The following is a 19939-nucleotide window of genomic DNA, read 5'->3' as shown; positions in this document are numbered from 1 at the left end:
TCTTTTAAAAACGTGCGTCCCAAAATTCCGGCTTCGGGTATTGGAAAATTATCAGAGACAATGTCGAAACTCACGTTAATTGACGCTTCTTGAATTATAATGAGTGTATCGAACGTGCCAATTGTACTCACTGCAGTATTGCTAATTCCCTTGATTTTGCGTTTCTTATTTTCGTTTACCAGAACATGGCCTTTTAACTCGGATAATTTTATAAGATTCATTTCAGCGCCACTGTCAATAAGTAATTTAATTTCTGCTTTTATAAAATGGTCAGATTTACACGTTATGTGTTCTTCTTTGAGCTGAGTGATAACACGTACATGGTTATTTCTAATCTCATCAACGGACCGATTTTCAGTTACCCTAGAGCTAGTTCCTTCTCCTTGTTCTCGCTCTTTTTTCTTTTTCTCGTTATAAATGCGCTTTCTGCATTCGCTAATATCGTGGTTAGATTTCTTGCAGTACTTACAGAACTTAACGCTGTCCCCTGAATATTCTTCCTTTACTTTAGTTGAAGAGTCACGGCTATTTACTGGGTTTCTAAAATTTTGGATTTTATTTAAACTAGTTCTACATTCAGAGCTATAATGACCTGTCCTATCACAACGGTTACACTTAATGGAGCTTTTGTCCTTATTTTTATTATTACCATTTTTCCTGAAATTATTATTATTATTCCAATTACCTGGCCTTTCGGAACTTTTTTCTTCCTCTAAGGCGATACACACGGCTGTTTCGTAATTAGTGACATTCCTAGCCTTTAAAATTATACCAATAGAATACCTAACACCCGCTATAAACACGCTAAGGGCGTGCGCCTGTACGGTTTGTGCTATTATTTTAGCTTCATTTGGTATTTTTCCCTGAGTTAAAGCGTGTGTTAACTTCTGATATGTTTGTTCTAATCGCCCCGCAAAGTCCTTAACTAATTCCCCATCGTTTTGTCTCATAGAGCTAAGTTGCATTTGTAAATATTGGATGGAATGGGTCGTGCCAAAAACGGTTCTGAAATGTGCCTTTAATTCGTCCCAATTATTGATTTCCCGATAGCGAATAGCCTCATGTGCCTTCCCAGATAATTGAGAAATTATAGCTTTTAAAACAATTCCCTTATTTGCGTCGCTAATGTTCTCTAAAACAAATTCGCATTTTGCCTCGAAAGAAGTTAAATCGGCTTCGGATCCCCCCGTAAACGACGGAATAAGCTTGAGCGCGTCGCCCAGACTTAACTTGTCCGACATTATAGAATCGATATCTATGTCCCTAGCAGTCCGATTTAGGTCCTCAGATATGTCTAATGGGTTTTCCAGATTGTTTAGTTTCGCCCGACTCCTAGTATTCATCTACTAATATATGCAATATGTACATATATGTGTGTGACGTTGGTTTAAAATATATTTAAATATATATATATATATATATATATATTTTTTTTTTTTAATTTAAATAGTTATGTTAACTAAATGTTTTAAAATATTCGTATAATATTTATACACAACCATACACATGTATATTGTATATATAAATGTTTTCACTTTCACTTTCTGAGAAGCAATTGATTATTATAAGTACTCACATTCGTTTCATCCCTTGGCTTGGCCCTTGAATTTGTTGTTGTGGATTGAACCGCCTGCCGAATGACCGCGTAGGTTGATGGCAGCTCTCTCCTTGAACGTTGACCGGGCTGCCTGCTGATTGACCGCGTAGGTTAATGGCAGCTCTGGTTGACTCCTTGATTCCCGTGACTGGCGTTGTCCGTTTGAAAAGGTCCCGTCTTAGATTACTTATTCCAGTAGGAAATTTTTTCATCTAATGTCGAGTACCCCGCACCTGACACCAAATTATGTAGTGCACCGGTCGGACGACCGCGTACAAAACACCGTAAACGACCAACGTTTGTAACGGAAAACTTGGAGAAGGTTTTTTAATGAATAAGTTAAACTTTTGAATTAATTGTAATAGATATATAATAATGTTTAATAAATTTGATATAATAATAACATTTAATAAATTTTGAAGTTAATAACTGAGTAGTGCAATCAGTCCTATCGTTAATTGACTACTGACTACTCGACGCCGTCGCTCTACTCGAACATCATCAAAAAATCAATTAAAAGAATAAAAGTATAATTAAATTATTACAAGGGGACACCCATCGGTCACGTCTTAGTGACAATGCATAGAAGGAAAAGAGGACATGCCCTTATAGGGACCCATGTGCACTACGTGGGTTTACTACAGCGAGTTAAATTTGGATTAAACAGCTGGAATATTCGTTAGCAGAGATTGTCTATAAATTAAATACTAATGAAACTGTTAAGACTAGGAATGCTTAAGTTTAAATCAATAGACAGTGGCATCATTTCAGTTTCAGTAAGGGGGGGGGGAAGTTTTGGCTGGCCCATATTACAGAAAAACTCGCATAGTTTGCAGGCTCTTTTCCACATACATTTTTATCTTAATAAAATGTTATTTTCCATATGTTTTATATTTAACATAGGTTAGGGCCTAACAATATATAGTACTTAAATGACGAGGACTTGGTTTGGGGGCATAGGTCTACCGAAACCCAGCCCTATTGCGCAAATGTGAATTATGCTTTAAAGTATGTACATAAAATTTGCTAATAAGTATATAGGTATTACTATTATTCATCCAGCGTGTGCAGACTAATAATTACATATTAACAAAAATCATACAAGTAATACATCTAACCGGTCAAATATTGTATTTTATATTTTATATTATACATGTGTGTGGTTACACGTTTAATGATAACAGATAACAAAGATAATGATAAGAGATTATAAAGGTGTATTTTTGAGGTTATGTTAAGTATTGTAAAGTAGTGTGACTGAAATTATTATTATTTTAATTATGTAATGTAATAAAGTTAAATAAAAGAATAAGTAATAAACAAACAACATAAGCAAAATGGGATTAAAACAAGGGACCAGTAAAAATATTATAAATTATTATATTCTTCATAATAAAGTAAAATTCAACAGTTTTTAAGATGTTTTTCGTAAATAATATTATAAAATAGTAGTGCATCATTATGAATTAGAATTTTTGATGAAAAAAATCACTTAGCTATGTAATATAAATCATTAAACCAAAGTTAGAATGAACATTAATATTTGTTTTAACTATTTAATAGATTACATAAAATAAAGCCTAATTAATTCAGAGAAATTTGTTTACACGGTTCTTAAGAAAAAAAATTATATAAGTTTAAAAAAAATGTTTAGGTGATACGTGATGAATTTAAAAAAATTGCCTCAGTAGAAAATTACCAACTCTATATTACTATCAACGACATGAAAAACTACTATAAAGAAGATGAATATACTTCAGAGGAACTCGATGATATTATGGCTGATTTCGGAGCTTCGTCGGGTAAATGTGATTTTTAATAACTACATTTTATATTAGTAAAATCATATTATATATAAACATAGTTTTAGTTAAGAAAACCATATCACAGTATTGTATTCTTGTTTTATTTTGTTTAATAATAATTTTAACCTAATACAACCAAACCCAACTGATCAATAAACAATTTTACCTACTCTTATTATAAGCATAGTATTATTATTTGTTTTTGTTGTGATACGGTTTGTATTGAATGAAATCGGTATTTCTTTCTATAATATATTCATGTTTTGTGTATATTTTTATCACTACATTTGACTGTCCTTCGTGTGATCCATGACAATTATTTTAACTGCTATCTTAGTTTTACTTGTAACACTCACAATGTCTGCCATTAATGTTAACTTAGAGTCTAAGAACATTAAATACTTTCATATAAATGCATCTTATCAGACATCACTGTGTGGAAAACTCAGTACCACACTGAAGGACGTAATGGACGGCTTGATCAAGTTGATTAATTTTATAAGGTCCCGATCTTCTATTCAGCACAGGCAGTTTAAACAGTTTTTATCTGAATGTGATTCGGCTTATTCGGATTTACTTCAACACATCAATGTTTATTGGTTGAGTAAAGGTAAAGTGATCGAACGTTTTTGGAATAACAAATCAAAAGTAATCACGTTCTTGGTAAACTTGGATTCAGAACAAGCCAAGAAATATCATAAATTCTTAACAAACAAGTGCAATACGCTAGCTGTGGCTTTTTAAAAGACATTCTTGAATACTTAAATGCACTTAATACTGAGTTACAAGGAAATGAAAAGTTAATATGCGATCTGATATCAAGTATCTCTGCTAGCCACCGAAAGCTTTAATTATTTGAAGGTATTGAAAATCAAGAATTTATTCATTTTCCAACAATACTTCAATATAAAAAGAATTCCGACATAGAGTGCAGTGTGTTTTTAAGTTTTTTGTCAGACCTTGGTAAAGAATTTGGTAATAGATTCAAAGATTTTGAAGAGATAAAAAAAACTGTCGCAATTTTTGAAAAATCCTCATGAAGTTTTTCCAACAGGAGAATGGACTAACGTAACTACAAAGTTGTTCGGACTTCTAAAATCTTTACTTCAAATAGAAATTATTGACTTGCAAGAAGATATTTCATTAAAATTTACAAAGCTAAATCTACTGAAGATTTTTGGGCAAAGCATGTTTTGGATAAGTATATGAATTGTAAAAAACTGGCCATAAAATTAGCTACCATGTTTGGCTCCACATATATATGTGAAACTTCGTTCTCCAAAATGACCTTTTTAATGAACAATTATCGTTTCAGATTAACTGATCTCCACATTGAAAACACTCTGCGCATTAGTTGTACTCAAAAAGAACCAAATTTTAAATACTGGCTCAGGACAAAGTATGTCATTTCTCCCATTAAACTTTAAGGTATAAAATTGTATATTTTTTTAATGAAACATTATCATTTGTAATTTATATTATATAACGTATTCTATTAAATAATTAACCTTAAAGTTGTTTATACTGTGTTTTTATAAAAAAATAAATAAATTTATTAACTAATATTTAAGTATTTTCTGGACCGCAAACATTTTTTTTTTTTTTTTTTTTCAAACTATCTGGTCCTCCTTAGAAAGTAATAACATAAAAATGTACTCAAATTCCTTCTAAAAAATGGTCGAGGTTTATTATTTCAAAAAATTAAACTGCATTTAAAATATATTAAAAAAATGTCCAACTGTTATGTTTAAAAATGTCATGGTATTATTGAAACATTTTATTGACATTTTTTATTATGTATATATTTAGTTCATCCCGAACCTGATCGTTGACCATGCAACATTGTGCTCCGTTATTTCATCTAGTTATTATCAAACATCTCGTTACATTTTTCACCGTTTTTCTCATATTAAAAAGTAATCTTTTTGAAAAAGTGCCTGCTTTCCAACGAGTTGAACATCTCATTTCTACATCACCTCTGAGCCTCATCATTGTCTTTTTGGTAATTTATTTAATTAATATATTATTAATAGCTAATACTGCCATCGCGGCCGCGCTCGGACGGTCAGCTTAAACCAGTTATTGCTATCGCGCGATAAATTTACCTGTCGCCATGAACGAAAATAACAAAACAGTACCTCCGTTAACAATAAAAGCGTCACGTATACAGAGCGTGCCAAATCGACTTTCGCTTTCTTCAGATCTATCCGATCATACTGATGGACTTATTACTCCTAATAGCACTAAGCGACTCGGCTCTCCGGGCCTATCACCCAATAATAATAAACATCAAAAAAATCAAAACAAATCAACAAAAAACGACTCTGAATTTCAAACGGTTAAATACAAATCTAAACCGATATCAACTGAATCATTAGCAGGGAAAAATAAAATACACATAACTGTTTTTGCTTCCTCTAATAGATTTGCTCCACTTGACATCGATAATGCTGAAGACGAAAATATCGAAATAGATCAGTTGGGCAACGACCTAAATGAGGAAATTGAACAAACAAAAATCAAACCTCCTCCACCTATTTTCATCCGTGGAGTATTAGATTTTCACACACTTCGAACATGTTTAATCGATTAATCGGCGCCAATAATTTTGTTGTTAAAGCAACTACCAAGAACTTAAAAGTCCAAACTACCAACTCCGACTCATATAGATCAGTCATCAAATATCTAAAAGAAAATAAGGCTGAGTTTCATACCTACCAAGCTCAAGAAGACAAACCCTTCCGAATAGTCATTCGTAATCTCCACCCTTCCACTCCAACATCCGAAATAGGCTCAGCGCTTGAAGAAATTGGGGGATATACAGTCCGAAATGTCTCCAATGTTTTAAACAAAACTACAAAAAATAAACTCCCAATATTTTTCATTGATTTGGAACCCGCTGAAATCAACAAGGACGTCTTTCATATTAACTCCTTACTAAATACCAAAATAAGGATCGAGGAACCATATAAAAGACGCACTGTTATACAATGTACAAATTGTCAAGAATATGGTCATTCTAAATCATACTGCGCACACCCTCCAAGATGTGTTCGTTGTGCCGCTTACCACCCAACTTCTTCCTGTACGAAAACCAAAGATCAGCCACCAGTTTGTGTTCTCTGTGGAGGAAATCATACCGCAAATTACCGAGGATGCCAAATCCACAAGGATCTTCAAAAACTACACTATGGTAAAAAAATTCCAAATAGAAAATATAATTCAATAAAAGATGTAAATTACAGTAATATTGTTAAAGGGGGGGACGACTCCGGTTATAGAACTCGTCAGGATCCTCCTGATATTAAAAATACCTCATCTTTTCCAAACCTAACCCACCAACATCTCCATTCCAATGCTCCAAATAATACACCCCCAAACGCAACTATTAATCCACCTGAGTTTAATATAGCAACTCAACTTTCCTCCTTCATTTCTGAATTTAAATTAATAATTAACCCTCTCATATCACTACTCACAACAGTTATAAATAAACTTATGAAAGATGGTCAGTAATCAACCAAATATAAACGTACTAAAGATATTGCTTTGGAATGCTAACGGTTTAAAACAACATGATTCTGAACTGCTAAATTTACTATCAGAAAAACAAATCGATCTGGCACTTACTTCTGAAACCCACTGTAAACCAAACACTAAACTATTTTTCCCTGGTTTTAAGGTTTATAGAGCTGATCATCCCGACAATACTGCTCATGCAGGATCTGCTATTATTATTTCCTCTAAAATCCAGCATCAGTTACTCCCTATTAACCAAACCCCTACTATACAGGCAACTAATATCCAAATAACATTAAATCACACACCGATCAAAATATCTTCAGTTTACCTTCCCCCTCATCCTGCTATTACTTCGACACAACTAAAAGATTTTTTAAAATCCCTAGGGCCAAACTTCTTGGCTGGGGGCGATTTTAATGCCAAACACTCCCAATGGGGTTGCATATCCGACAACTCAAGAGGAAAAATACTCCAAAAAATCATTAACAACAACAATTACACATCCATATCGCCAAATGGTCCTACCTACTGGCCCCAACACGAAAATAGACACCCTGATATATTAGATTTCTTTCTTTCAACACTACCTAGAACTATGAAATTCTCTATTAATAACCTAAATGACCTTAGCTCAGACCACACTCCTGTCCTTCTAAAATTAAATGAAAGTCCAGAACTTAATCTTATACATCCTTCTTTATCACAAAGCCCAGTAAATTGGAAAGAATTCTCTGAAATTATGCAAAACACTACTAATCTAAATATCTCCCTTAAATCAAAAATAGATATAGAAAACGCTGCCCAAGACCTCGTAACTTCTGTACAATCTGCCGTCCACAATGCGTCATATCCAACCAGTAAACATCAATCAAATAATCATACTTTGCCTTTATATATTAAAACGTTGATTTCCGATAAAAGACGTGCACGCTCCAGATGGCAGAAATATCGATATCCTTCCGACAAACAAATATTTAATCACTTAACGAACACTATTAAAAAATTAATAATAAAACACAAAACTGAGTACTTCGAAAGAAAATACCAGTCTTTAAACTCAAAAGATGGCTCACTTTGGAAAACTACCAAAAGCTTACTTAACATAAAACAACAACTTCCACCTATAACTGGCCCAAATGGATCCTTGGCCATCTCTGACAAAGAAAAAGCCAACCTTTTCGGAGAGCATTTTTCCAACATTTTCAAACCACATACTGACGTATTTCCCAACCACGAACACTTAGAAAAGGTTAATATTTTTGTCAATAGTCCTCTTCCAATGTCATTACCTGCAAAACATACCTCACCAAGTGAAATCAAATTTTTAATAAATAAATTAAAAGAAGGGAAATCACCAGGACATGACCTCATAACTAACAAAATCCTCAAAAATTTGCCAAAAAAAACAATTGTTCTAATAACTTATATTTTTAATTCCATGCTGCGAATTTCTTATTTTCCATTAATATGGAAAATATCCACAATAATTGTTATCCCCAAACCCAACAAATCAAAAAATGAGATTACTTCCTATAGACCTATCAGCTTACTCCCAACTCTCGCCAAATTGTTTGAGAAAATTATACTCATAAGGATAAGACCAATATTACATGCCCACAACATAATTCCTAATTCCCAATTTGGCTTTAGATCCAATCACTCGACTGTTCACCAAATTTACAGACTAACAGATCAAATTTGTTCTTCCTTTGAAAAAAAAACAATATTGTCCGGGGGTATTTTTGGATGTGGCCCAGGCCTTTGACCGTGTATGGCATGAAGGCCTACTCTTCAAACTCAAATTGTTTCTACCTGCCCCATATTACTTAATAATTCGTTCTTATTTAGAAAATAGAAGTTATAGAGTCAGATATGGTAATTCCTTTTCACCATACCACCAAATTAAAGCAGGAGTGCCCCAGGGCAGTGACCTCTCCCCTGATCTATTTAATGTTTTTACGGCTGACATTCCAAAAACACCAAATACTATTATGGCTACTTATGCAGATGACACTGCAATACTCTCCCCAGGAAATGATCCAGAAGTTACTTCCAATTTCCTTCAAACTCACTTAAATCTAATTGATTCCTGGTCATCTAATTGGAGAATTAAAATTAATCCAGATAAATCTGTGTACGTTCCCTTAACACTAAAAAAATCTGTTCCACCCCCTCCCCAATTCCAAGGAATACTTATTCCAATATCCTCGGAAGTCAAATATCTTGGTGTCACACTCGACAAACGATTAACTTTGGGCTCCCACATTAATCTAAAAGAAAAATTCTGAACAGCAGACTCCATTTACTACGTCCAATCCTCAAATCAAAATTACCTTTCCACACTAAAATTATTATATACAAATCCCTATTAAGGCCTATTTGGGCATATGCAATCCAAATTTGGGGATGTGCAAAACCATCCCAACTTCGTACCTTACAAGCTTTCCAATCTATCACTCTACGTATTATCTCTTCTGCCCCATGGTATGTATCAAACTGCACACTTCAAAATGACTTTAAAATAGAACCAATAAACCATTTAGCCATAAAACACTACAAAAAATTTCATTCCAAATTACACACTCATTCTAACCCTTTAATATCTCAACTTGCTTCTAATTCACTCCCCGGAAATCCACCTCGCCGACTCCGAAGACATTGGTGTCGAGATCTGTTAATACAATAATTCAAATTAATCTAATTAAAAATAATTAGAACAAAAATCACGTTGGGTTCTATTAGTGGATAGCCTCCCTCCTCATATCAAATCACCGTTTCTATTTGTTTATTTTTTTTTCCCTCTCTCTGTATATATAACAATGTAACTATTTGCTTATTATGCCTTGCAGCATAGATTGTAAATACTCTTAATAAATAAATAAAAAAAAAAAAAAAAAATATATTTAGTTAATGTTATATTGGTAATTTTTAGGCGGAGAATGGAAATTATTATACAATGGCTTTAAAACAGCCATGAACGTTGGTCGTCTTCCGGAACCCAAATAGAATACTATTGAGATGGTCGCCAATAAATGTATTTAAGATAATAAACCATCTATAGTCATAGATTAGTTATACTGTTCAACATAATAATATTAAACGATATAATTATAATTATAATAATACTCCGTGTAATATTTCATTAGACATTGTCGTTCAATTCAGTAAAAATAATCCGAAATATTACATGTTATTGTTTATATTGTAATGGGTTACCAAGTCCAGCCATGTTTACGTCATGACCGATTTCTCCTTGAATACTAATATGTGTACGACCGAAAGGAGTTATTCTATACTTTGTATATAACCAAAATGTAAAAACAACGTCATAAATTGTAAAATCCAAATTATAAATTGTAAAAGCCAATTTATTTATGCAAATTATATATTTTGTACAACTGAAAGATTGTAAAAACGCACAAACAAACACATAAATTGTATCTATCCGACAATGTTAGGCACTTAGCAGAAGACAACTTGGCCATTCACCAACAACCCGGATTAACGCTTGCACAACTGAGAAAAGGTCACCGAGGCGGGGATTCGAAGAACTCCTTCCACCGAACCGGATGGACATTTTGCGTAAATACCAGCCGTTTCACCACAGCACCCTCAGAAGTGTTCTTGGCCGCGTATTATTACATACCTGCAACAAGCACTTACTTTATTATCTGTGTATCAACTTAAATGCTTATATTGGAATACATATATTACCTATTTTAATTAAAAGTATTAACTTTATTTACGAAACATCCATCTTCCTTCTTCAACCACTTGTGTGTTAAAGTATCCAAAGGCCACAGACTGCTGGAACTTTACACTGGCGCAGATACGGTACGATTGTCAAAGGCGGGACTGATTGCAACATCACACGGAAGACCAATTGAAGAAATTCCAGCCTTCTTGCTCTTCGACGCTCTTTGACACGACCAGACGACTCAAAATGAACGCTCTGTTGTGAGTAATCTATAATATAAGGATATAAATAAGTTAATTAAGTTGATTGTATGAGTAATAATAAGCAGTTAGACACTTCTCACATTAAGAAAGAATTAGATTTATCTGAGGTTACGTTAGAATCTAATGAAATTGATTTAATTAATTTAGACGACAGTAACAGTAGTTCTATTATTATTGATCAGGAATCTGAAACCGACCCGATAGACCTTTTGAACACAACACTTAGGGAAGCAGATAGGCGATTAACTAGGAGTACACTAGGTGTAGTGCATGTTGAACTACAAACGGTTAGGAAAACAAAATCTAGGGCAAAAGAAATTGACACAGCAACTACGGCTAATACACCAGAAGTAGAAACTAATCAAGCAACGATGTCTACAACTCCCACTTTAAGTTTAACGGACGCGTTACATTTAACTCCTAAATACTCCGGTGAAACGGATATTTATCAATTTTTAAATGCATGTGAGGCAATAATTAATTCAGTTAGTGCCGATCAAATACCGCTTTTGTTAAAAATGGTTATAAGCACCAAGCTTACGGGCCGTGCATTTAATTGTACTAAATATAAAACTTTAGCATCATGGGAGGAGTTGAAAAAATCTTTGCTTGACGCGTTTGAAACACCTTTTGCAGCGGCTAATTTACAAATTCAATTAAATATAATAAGAATGAACAAAAATGAAACAGTTAATAGTTATAATGAACGGGTAGATGAAGTTTATCAAAAATTATGTAATGCTTTAGCTGCGGGAAAATCAAAAGAAGACGCGAAAATTATAAATGAAAATGTAAAAACACAGGCTCTGGTTAGTTATATTAATGGGTTAAATGAACAACTTAAATTTGAAGTTAAAACTAAAAATCCTCTTACACTTGATAGTGCTATGCAAACCGCAGTCCTAGCTGAAAAGGACTTGATCACTTATAGAGGGGTACAGGATATGTTTAAATCGCAAAACGCAGGGAATAATTTTAATACGGGTCAAAATAACAACGGGAATAGAGGTTTTCAGTCACCAAGGAATAATGGCAATAATAATCGGGGTAACAATTTTAATGGTAATCGTCCTAATGAAGATAATAGACGTTGTAGGATTTGCAACCAAATAGGTCATTTATCATATAATTGTAGATTAAACACTAACAATGGCAATAGTAATAATAGACCTCCACCTCAGCAAAATAGGCAAAATACCAATTATCAAACGGGAAATTTTAATTCGAATAATGCGGGTCCTATTGTCTGTAATTATTGTGGCAAAATCGGGCACGGGGAGTCTGTTTGCTATAAAAGGGAAAATGACGCGAAACGTGCAAATATGGGGAACGTCGCGATTAAAGCAGAAAATTTTCAGGAACCGACCGCGAGTCACGGGACGCGCGTCGTGAGGCAAATAGCCGTGGAATCTCAGACTGTTTCAGAATCACCCGAACGACAATGATAAATAAGCATATTTTTTGTAATAGTAACGCTAGCAAAAACGATAATTTTCAGTTGCTAGTCGATACTGGCTCTCAGATTAATATTTTAAAAATTAGCACAGTAAAAGATGATATTATGGTTAACGAATTAAAAAGGGTTTATCTTAAGGGAATTCATGAGAAAATTATACCAACGTATGGTACTATAGTTATTCCGATAATAATTAATAATAAAGAAATATATACAGAATTTAATTTAGTAGGTAACAATTGTATAATACAGGAAGATGGTATTTTGGGGGAAAAATTCCTTACTGAAAATCACACGGTGATAGATATGGGTAATAATGTTCTTTTGATAAATGATAATGATGAGGATGTTTTAGGCGAAAATGGAAAGCCAAGTGGGAAAAATGATATTTTAGAAAATGAAAAAGAATTAGGTATAGTTGGGAATAATGAAATATTAAATGAAGAAAATTTGAATATGGATAGTAATGTAATTGGGGAAAATATGTTAGGTAAAACAGATACCAAGAGTATTTTAATGGTTAACGGGGAACAAATAATTGACGAGTGTATAGTCAATGGGAGTATAATTAATGAAAATGTAGTTGATGGGAATATAGCCAGTAGGAATAGATTAAGTGAGGATATAGTTGAATTCCCCTTAGCAGGAAAAATTGAAAATAATTATAATGATAATGGATTACGCCAGGGTGTATCATGTTCGCATCAAGCGGCGAATAATATTGAACATTTTGCTTTGGGTAAGAATGAAAAAGATATAAATATTAGTTATGATGAAATAAATGACAAATGTAGTAAAATAGATTTAAATGCGAATGACGCAGGGGATATAAATGTAGAAAACACGACACTGGAATGTATTGGGTCACAGAACACGGATTTAGTCGATACAGACGGGGCTCATAATGATAGTAATGGAAATAAATTAGTAAAAAGCATCTGTAATAAGTTTCATTTAGATGTCAGGATAATAAACAATGTCGGTAGCGCGAAACTAACCGATACAAAAAGTAGGCAAGTAGCCAAGAATAATAGCGACTGTATAATATTGCAGCCGAGGTCAGAGACGGTCATAACAGTACCAATAGCTGATTTGGACGGGCAGGAGATATTAATAAATAAGCAAGAACTGGTTAGGGACGTATATTGTAGCAGCGCGATTTCTCTTGTCAAGGATGGTGGGTTTATAGTAGGACTATTAAATATCGGGGAAACCGAGACATGTTTAAGTAAACACGATTTAAGTAAAATAACTTATGAAGGACAAACCAGTTATAGTATTTACAATATTAATGTAGAAAATATCGAAGAAGATAGAATCAATAAGATTAAAACATTAATTAGAAGCGATCATATGAACGCGGAGGAAAAAGAAACTATTTTAGGAATATGTGGGGATTATGCAGATATATTTCATTTAGAGGGAGATAAATTAACTTGTACTAATACAATAGAACACGAAATTAGAATAAAACCAGATCAAAAGCCCGTGTACCTAAGACCGTATAGATTGCCTTTCGCGCAGCAAGAAGAAATAAGTAGACAGGTATCGCAAATGGAACAGGACGAGATAATACAGGAAAGCTTCTCTCCTTGGAATTCACCACTGTTGTTAGTAAAGAAAAAGTTAGACGCTAGTGGGATTCAAAAGTACCGTATAGTAGTTGATTTTCGGGGGTTAAATGCTGTTACGTTAGATGAATTTTATCCGATACCTAATATCACCGAGATACTTGACCAATTAGGCCGAAGTCAGATTTTTAGCGTCCTAGATTTAGCCTCGGGATTTTATCAAATTCCCTTATCAGAAGCGTCACGGGAACTCACTGGATTCACCGTAATGAACTCCAGACACGGAGCGAGACACATGGTTTTCAATCGTGCAGTTATGGGGCTTAAAGGAAGCCCTTTGACCTTTTCACGTCTTATGGCTACAGTACTATCAGGGCTAATAGGACTTAAGGCACTATTGTACATGGATGATATTATAGTGTATTCGAGTACACTCGCCGAGCATAACTCTAAGCTACGTGACGTTTTCGATCGGTTAAGACAGCATAATTTAAAGATTCAGCCAGATAAATGCCATTTTATTCAAAGGGAATGTGTATTCCTCGGGCATGTTATTTCAGCTGATGGTATTCGTCCGGACCAATCGAAGGTCCAAGCGGTTCTAAATTTTCCTGTCCCCAGAACGCCAAAAGAAATTAAGAGCTTTTTAGGTCTCTCAGGTTTCTATAGAAAATTTATTGATAAATATAGTAGCATTGCAAAACCATTAACTAATCTATTAAGAAAAGGGGTAAAATTTGTATGGACAGAAAGTTGTCAGGAGGCATTTGATACATTAAAAAACGCGCTATGTTCAGAACCCGTTTTGCAATACCCAGATTTTACTAGGCCATTTATATTAACTACGGATGCTAGTTTAAAGGGATTGGCAGCTATATTGTCACAGGGGAGCCTAAAGAAGAAAAGCCTATAGCATATGCCTCTAGGACTTTGAATAAAAGTGAGAGTAATTACTCAACAACCGAACTCGAATGTTTAGCAATAGTATTTGGGGTAAAAACGTTTAGGCCTTATCTCTATGGACGAAAGTTCACAATATATTCAGATCACAGAGCTTTGCAGTGGCTCTTTAACTTAAAAGACCCTTTATCAAAGTTAGCCCGTTGGCGAATATTATTAGAAGAATACGATTATGAAATACGTTATAAGCCGGGAGTACAAAATTCAAACGTAGACGCGCTAAGCCGAGTATACAGCATTACGGAAGTTAAAGACTTAACGTACCCAGTTTTCCTTGAAAAATTTGAAACACAGTTGATTACTAATAAAAATGTATCCGAGGTAACGGGGGAATTAATAGACGCACCCGACGAATATCACATAGTATCAGAGATCGCGAAGCAATTTAATTTTAGAACCGGTATTAACTACCAGTTAAAACAGAAATTCGGAGCCGACCAAAACGTACAGGCCGGTGATATTGGAGAAACGACTTTCATAAAAAATAACGACCGATACATTATATTCTTAATAACGAAAACACGCGATCAGCAGGTAACGACGTGTGAAAACCTGTTTTTAACGTTAGTAGCATTACGGCAGTTCTGTGAAGAAAACAACTTAAACAAACTAGCCATGAATAAATTAGGACATGATGACGACGTGGACTGGTCACACGTGAGGTCAATGATACGGTATGTTTTCCGTGATACCGACATAAAAATTATTATTTGTTCACGCGTAGAGTTTACACCGGAAGAAAAACGTACTATTTTTGCGCAATATCATGATTCAAAGCTCGCTGGTGGCCATTTAGGTGTACATCAGACAATTAAGAAAATAAAGCACTATTTTAGCTGGAAGGGGCTTAAAAGGGAAGTAAAAGAGTATATTAAAAAATGCGATTCTTGCCAGCGCAACAAAATATCGAACCACCACGTTAAACAACCTCTCGCTATTACTAGTACAAGTTCACGAGCTTTCCAGACCATTCAATTAGATATAGTCGGTCCTATGCGAACCACTGACTTAGGAAACAATTATCTTTTATCGATCAAAGACGACCTTACTAAATTTGCCTTGGCAATTCCCCTACCCGACCACAAAGCTAATACGGTCGCAGAAGCACTTGTAATACATTTTGTGTGTTTACATGGACTCCCAGAACGAATTTTAACCGATCAAGGAACGGATTTCTTATCAAAAACTTTTGCTCAAGTATGCAAGTTGCTAAATATAGATAAAGCTCAATCTTCGGCTAATCACGCCATAAGCCTTGGCTCGATTGAGAGACTCCATAGGAACTTAGCTGAATATCTGCGTGCTTATTCAAATAAGAACTTAAATGATTGGGATAAAAATATAATGTACGCTATCTTTGTTTACAATAATACTGTGCATACGTCGACTAACTATAGCCCTTATCAATTGGTATATGGTAGATCTATAGAAATACCTTTTAAATTACAGCGCGAACCAGAACCTCGTTATAATTATGATGATTACTATTTTGATTTAAAGCAGCGTATGCAAGTAGCTCATAAAATAGCTAGGGAAAATTTAATAAAGAAAAAAGTAGAGTCAAAGGAACGCTACGATAAGAAAATTAATCCAATAGACTTGGAGGTAGGAGACGACGTTTTGTTAATGGATCATACTCAAAGAAATAAATTAGCTCCACTTTGGAAAGGACCATATAAGGTAACAGAAGTAATAGGGTCCCATAATGTACAGATATTACGGGGCAATAAACACGTGGTCGTTCATTTAAATAATGTAAAGAAATATTTCAGTCATAGTTCCGATGAAGAAGAATAATACTAAGACTGCCATGTTTCTATAATATCGCACTTTTAAATAAAATTAAAAAAAAAAAAAGAGAAAACACTTTTAGTTCACTAAAAAAAAACACTGCACATAAATAAAATAGCTTTCACTAACCTGTAGTTGATTCTCCATGATGAATATAAAACAAGTTCTTTAGTAAAACCAGAATTTGGTGTGCGATTTTTCTCCCCGAGTAGGTTTATTATACATATTATTATTAGTAAGTTCTCGTAAGAAACTTTTAAACCAAATTAGTCCTTTCGTAATGTCCGACGCTGTAATAATAATAATAATATTATTGGATTTATTTTATTTAAAAAAAAAAATAATAATGAGGAAAAATGGCGTAATGATATTACTTTAACGTTATTGTTATTATTTAATTTTCTGAAATACATTAATACATATTAATAATTATATAACTTAAAATATAACTTAAAAGAAAATATAAAATGTAAAATTTTATATTAAAGCAACACAAACGTTTGAAATAATACTAACAACGGTACAAGAATATGGCGGGACACATACTAAACGCGACGAGAATCGAAAACCTGTGTAGGGCGATTTTATCACGATACTCTTAAGACAGGTGCACGCTGGACCAACGGAAGGTCGACAATAAAAAACCGCATTCCTATTGGGGTGTTACAACGTTGTCACATTGTATTCAAACCGTTTTTGGTGACACACGTAACACACACGACCAGTTTAAACCGCTTACAACGAATAGAAAGGGCAGGCCAGTTCATTGAGAACTATACTGTAATATTCAAGTATTATAAACATTTGGTATTTTCTGTATAACAGATACCTTGTTTAAAAAAAAAAAAAAAAAAAAACACGTAAAAATACAACTCTGGTTCCAAAACATTTAGGACATTTTATATAATTTTAAACAAGGGGTTCTATAAAAAAATGTCTTTTTACGCATTGTTATATCATTTCTTTTCAATAACTTGGACAAACGGGAAAAGCTAATGAATAATGTTCCACTATCTAATTACTTAATTCCCATTCCTAGAAAATAATCTTTTTACCTGTATTTTTGTTCCAATGAAAAAAAAATTGTGAATCAATTCTTATTGTGTCAAATTTTGTTTTGATCACCATAATAATAAAAGAATTCGATTAAAATTTCAGCACAATACCACTACTATTTATAGTACGACTTGTTAAGTCAACCACGCCTTATCAAGATGACAGACTGTTAACCACTGCGGGTTTACTGTATGAAAGTTTGGGACAAATGAGAGTTCAACAAACAACTTACGATTTTACCGCATATCTAGATTTAAGCTATTATAATACTAATTCAGACCAATTAAAACTACGTATTACCGAATTAAAAGAATATTGTAAAAATTATGATAATCGCACCTTTGAATGGAATTCAATAAATAATGTAACTACTACTGATAAAACTCTATTACAGCGATGTGCCTTTATAGTAGATAAAATAGATTTTATTCGCGAAGAAGTTGGGCGAAAAATAGATTTAAGTCTAAAATCTGTAGGGCATACTAGAGTCAAAAATCGACGTGCTATACCGTGGTCAGTTTTGGCGAAAACAGCTAAGACCATCTTTGGGCTTTGTAGCGATACATGTTTAGAAAAATCCGAATCTCTTATAAAAAATTATCTAGACGGAGGCGAAACAGCCTTGCCACAAAATACTAGAGTATTTAAAATATCACAGAATGTTAAACCTGGTCAAACTTTGCCACCACAAATAAAACCACCTTCCGACACCTATACCACCGGGATAATGGAATTATTCCGCTTAGGTAATGTCGCTGAAATTGAATTGTTATTATCACAATACATTTATGAATCTAATCTCATATTTGAAATACTACAGTTAGCACGGTTAGGTCAACTTCATTCTAGTTTAATAAGTATTGACGAACTTCAGACGCAATTTGTTTTTATAGCAAACCAATTGGAATCAAATACTCAGCTTCCATTTGATACTAGTCTTGATCACTTAGCTGAAACAATTAAATTGTCACAAATTATTATTTATTATGCTGATGGGAAAATTGTATTTAAAATAAACTTGCCCGTACTTCTAAAAGATCGTTTACTTTTGTATCACATTCTTCCTTTGCCAATTTGTAATAACCAAACTTGTATGTATATTAAGCCAAAATTTCACTATATCGCTGTAACAAACAATCATGAACGATATTCGACATTCGAAAAAATTGATCAGTTAAACTGTAAACGAAGCTCAAATTTCTTACTATGTGACGAATTATATCCACTCCATGCTTACAGCAATTTGCAAGTTTGTGAGCTTTTACTATTAAAACAACAAAGAATTGTTCCTAGTAATTGCAAAATCCTTTATAACAGAATAACCAGTACTATTTTTTATAAATTTACAAATAAAAATAAATGGCTTTATATTTCGCCTGGAGAGACCATTTTTATAGCCTGTGGTGATCACCCCGCAGAACGGATACAATTAGAAAATAATGGGATCCTAAGTTTAAATTCTTCTTGTAGAGCTTACAGCGATCAAGATGTATTAATTGCAGGAAAAGAAATTATTTCTGAAGGATATAACGATTTTATTGCTAATATCACCATGCCAGAACCGACATATTTGAGTTCAAGGTTTAATAACCACTTTTTAAATGCCTTTCACACACAAGCTCGTTCAATTAGTGATCTTTTAACTAACGGAAAGTCAACAAGACAACTCGAAGCAGAAGCCGATATTTTTCATGTACCATTTATACAAAGTATATATGAATACGTTTTGTTAGGTCTCAGCCTAGCTAACTTAATAATAATTCTAGTAGTGTTATATATAAATGATATATTACAGTATAACCGCTTAAGGCGAGCACGAGCCAATAGGATTGGGCAAGCCGTGCGCGCGGGAGAGGAAATACCTTTATAAAAATATTAAGTAACAAAATAACAAGTAGCAAGTAGAGACATATAAATATTCAAATATATATATAAGAAAAATCATGGTGAAGAACGACTAATATACGTATGACGTTATATCTGTAGTAATATAATGAAACCTGTTTTAGCGCAAACATAAAGATCATAGTAGCCGATTTCGAGTTCCTGCCGAAAGCCAACAGTGAATATGTCACTGTGTCGGGCTGCCTGTTGTCAACGCACAAGAATAATGACCCCGTGAAGCTATCGGGAATTCCGGTAGTGGTAACCAAAACTTGTGCGCCACGACGGGCCACGGAACAGGAACTCAGGTCGCTTACTCGACAGTGCAATAGATTTA

General features: G+C 33.8%; 1 long non-coding RNA gene across 1 annotated transcript; it reads right to left on the bottom strand.

The window, feature by feature from the left end:
- Window positions 1–10291: 10291 nt before the first annotated feature.
- LOC126847933 (uncharacterized) lies at window positions 10292–11182 on the bottom strand. The gene is made up of 3 exons (XR_007687170.1): window positions 10965–11182; window positions 10639–10890; window positions 10292–10570 (listed from the first exon to the last, which is right to left on the bottom strand). It is a non-coding gene; the product is annotated as an uncharacterized LOC126847933 (long non-coding RNA).
- Window positions 11183–19939: the final 8757 nt, after the last annotated feature.

The sequence above is a fragment of the Adelges cooleyi genome, unplaced genomic scaffold, assembly GCF_023614345.1.
Source record: "Adelges cooleyi isolate 19-005CV unplaced genomic scaffold, UGA_ACOO_1.1 ACOO_flye_CR_arks_rails_tigmint_CR_PRNA_137, whole genome shotgun sequence".
NCBI classification, from domain to species: Eukaryota; Metazoa; Arthropoda; class Insecta; order Hemiptera; family Adelgidae; genus Adelges; species Adelges cooleyi.
This window is presented reverse-complemented; position numbering and strand designations above follow the sequence as displayed.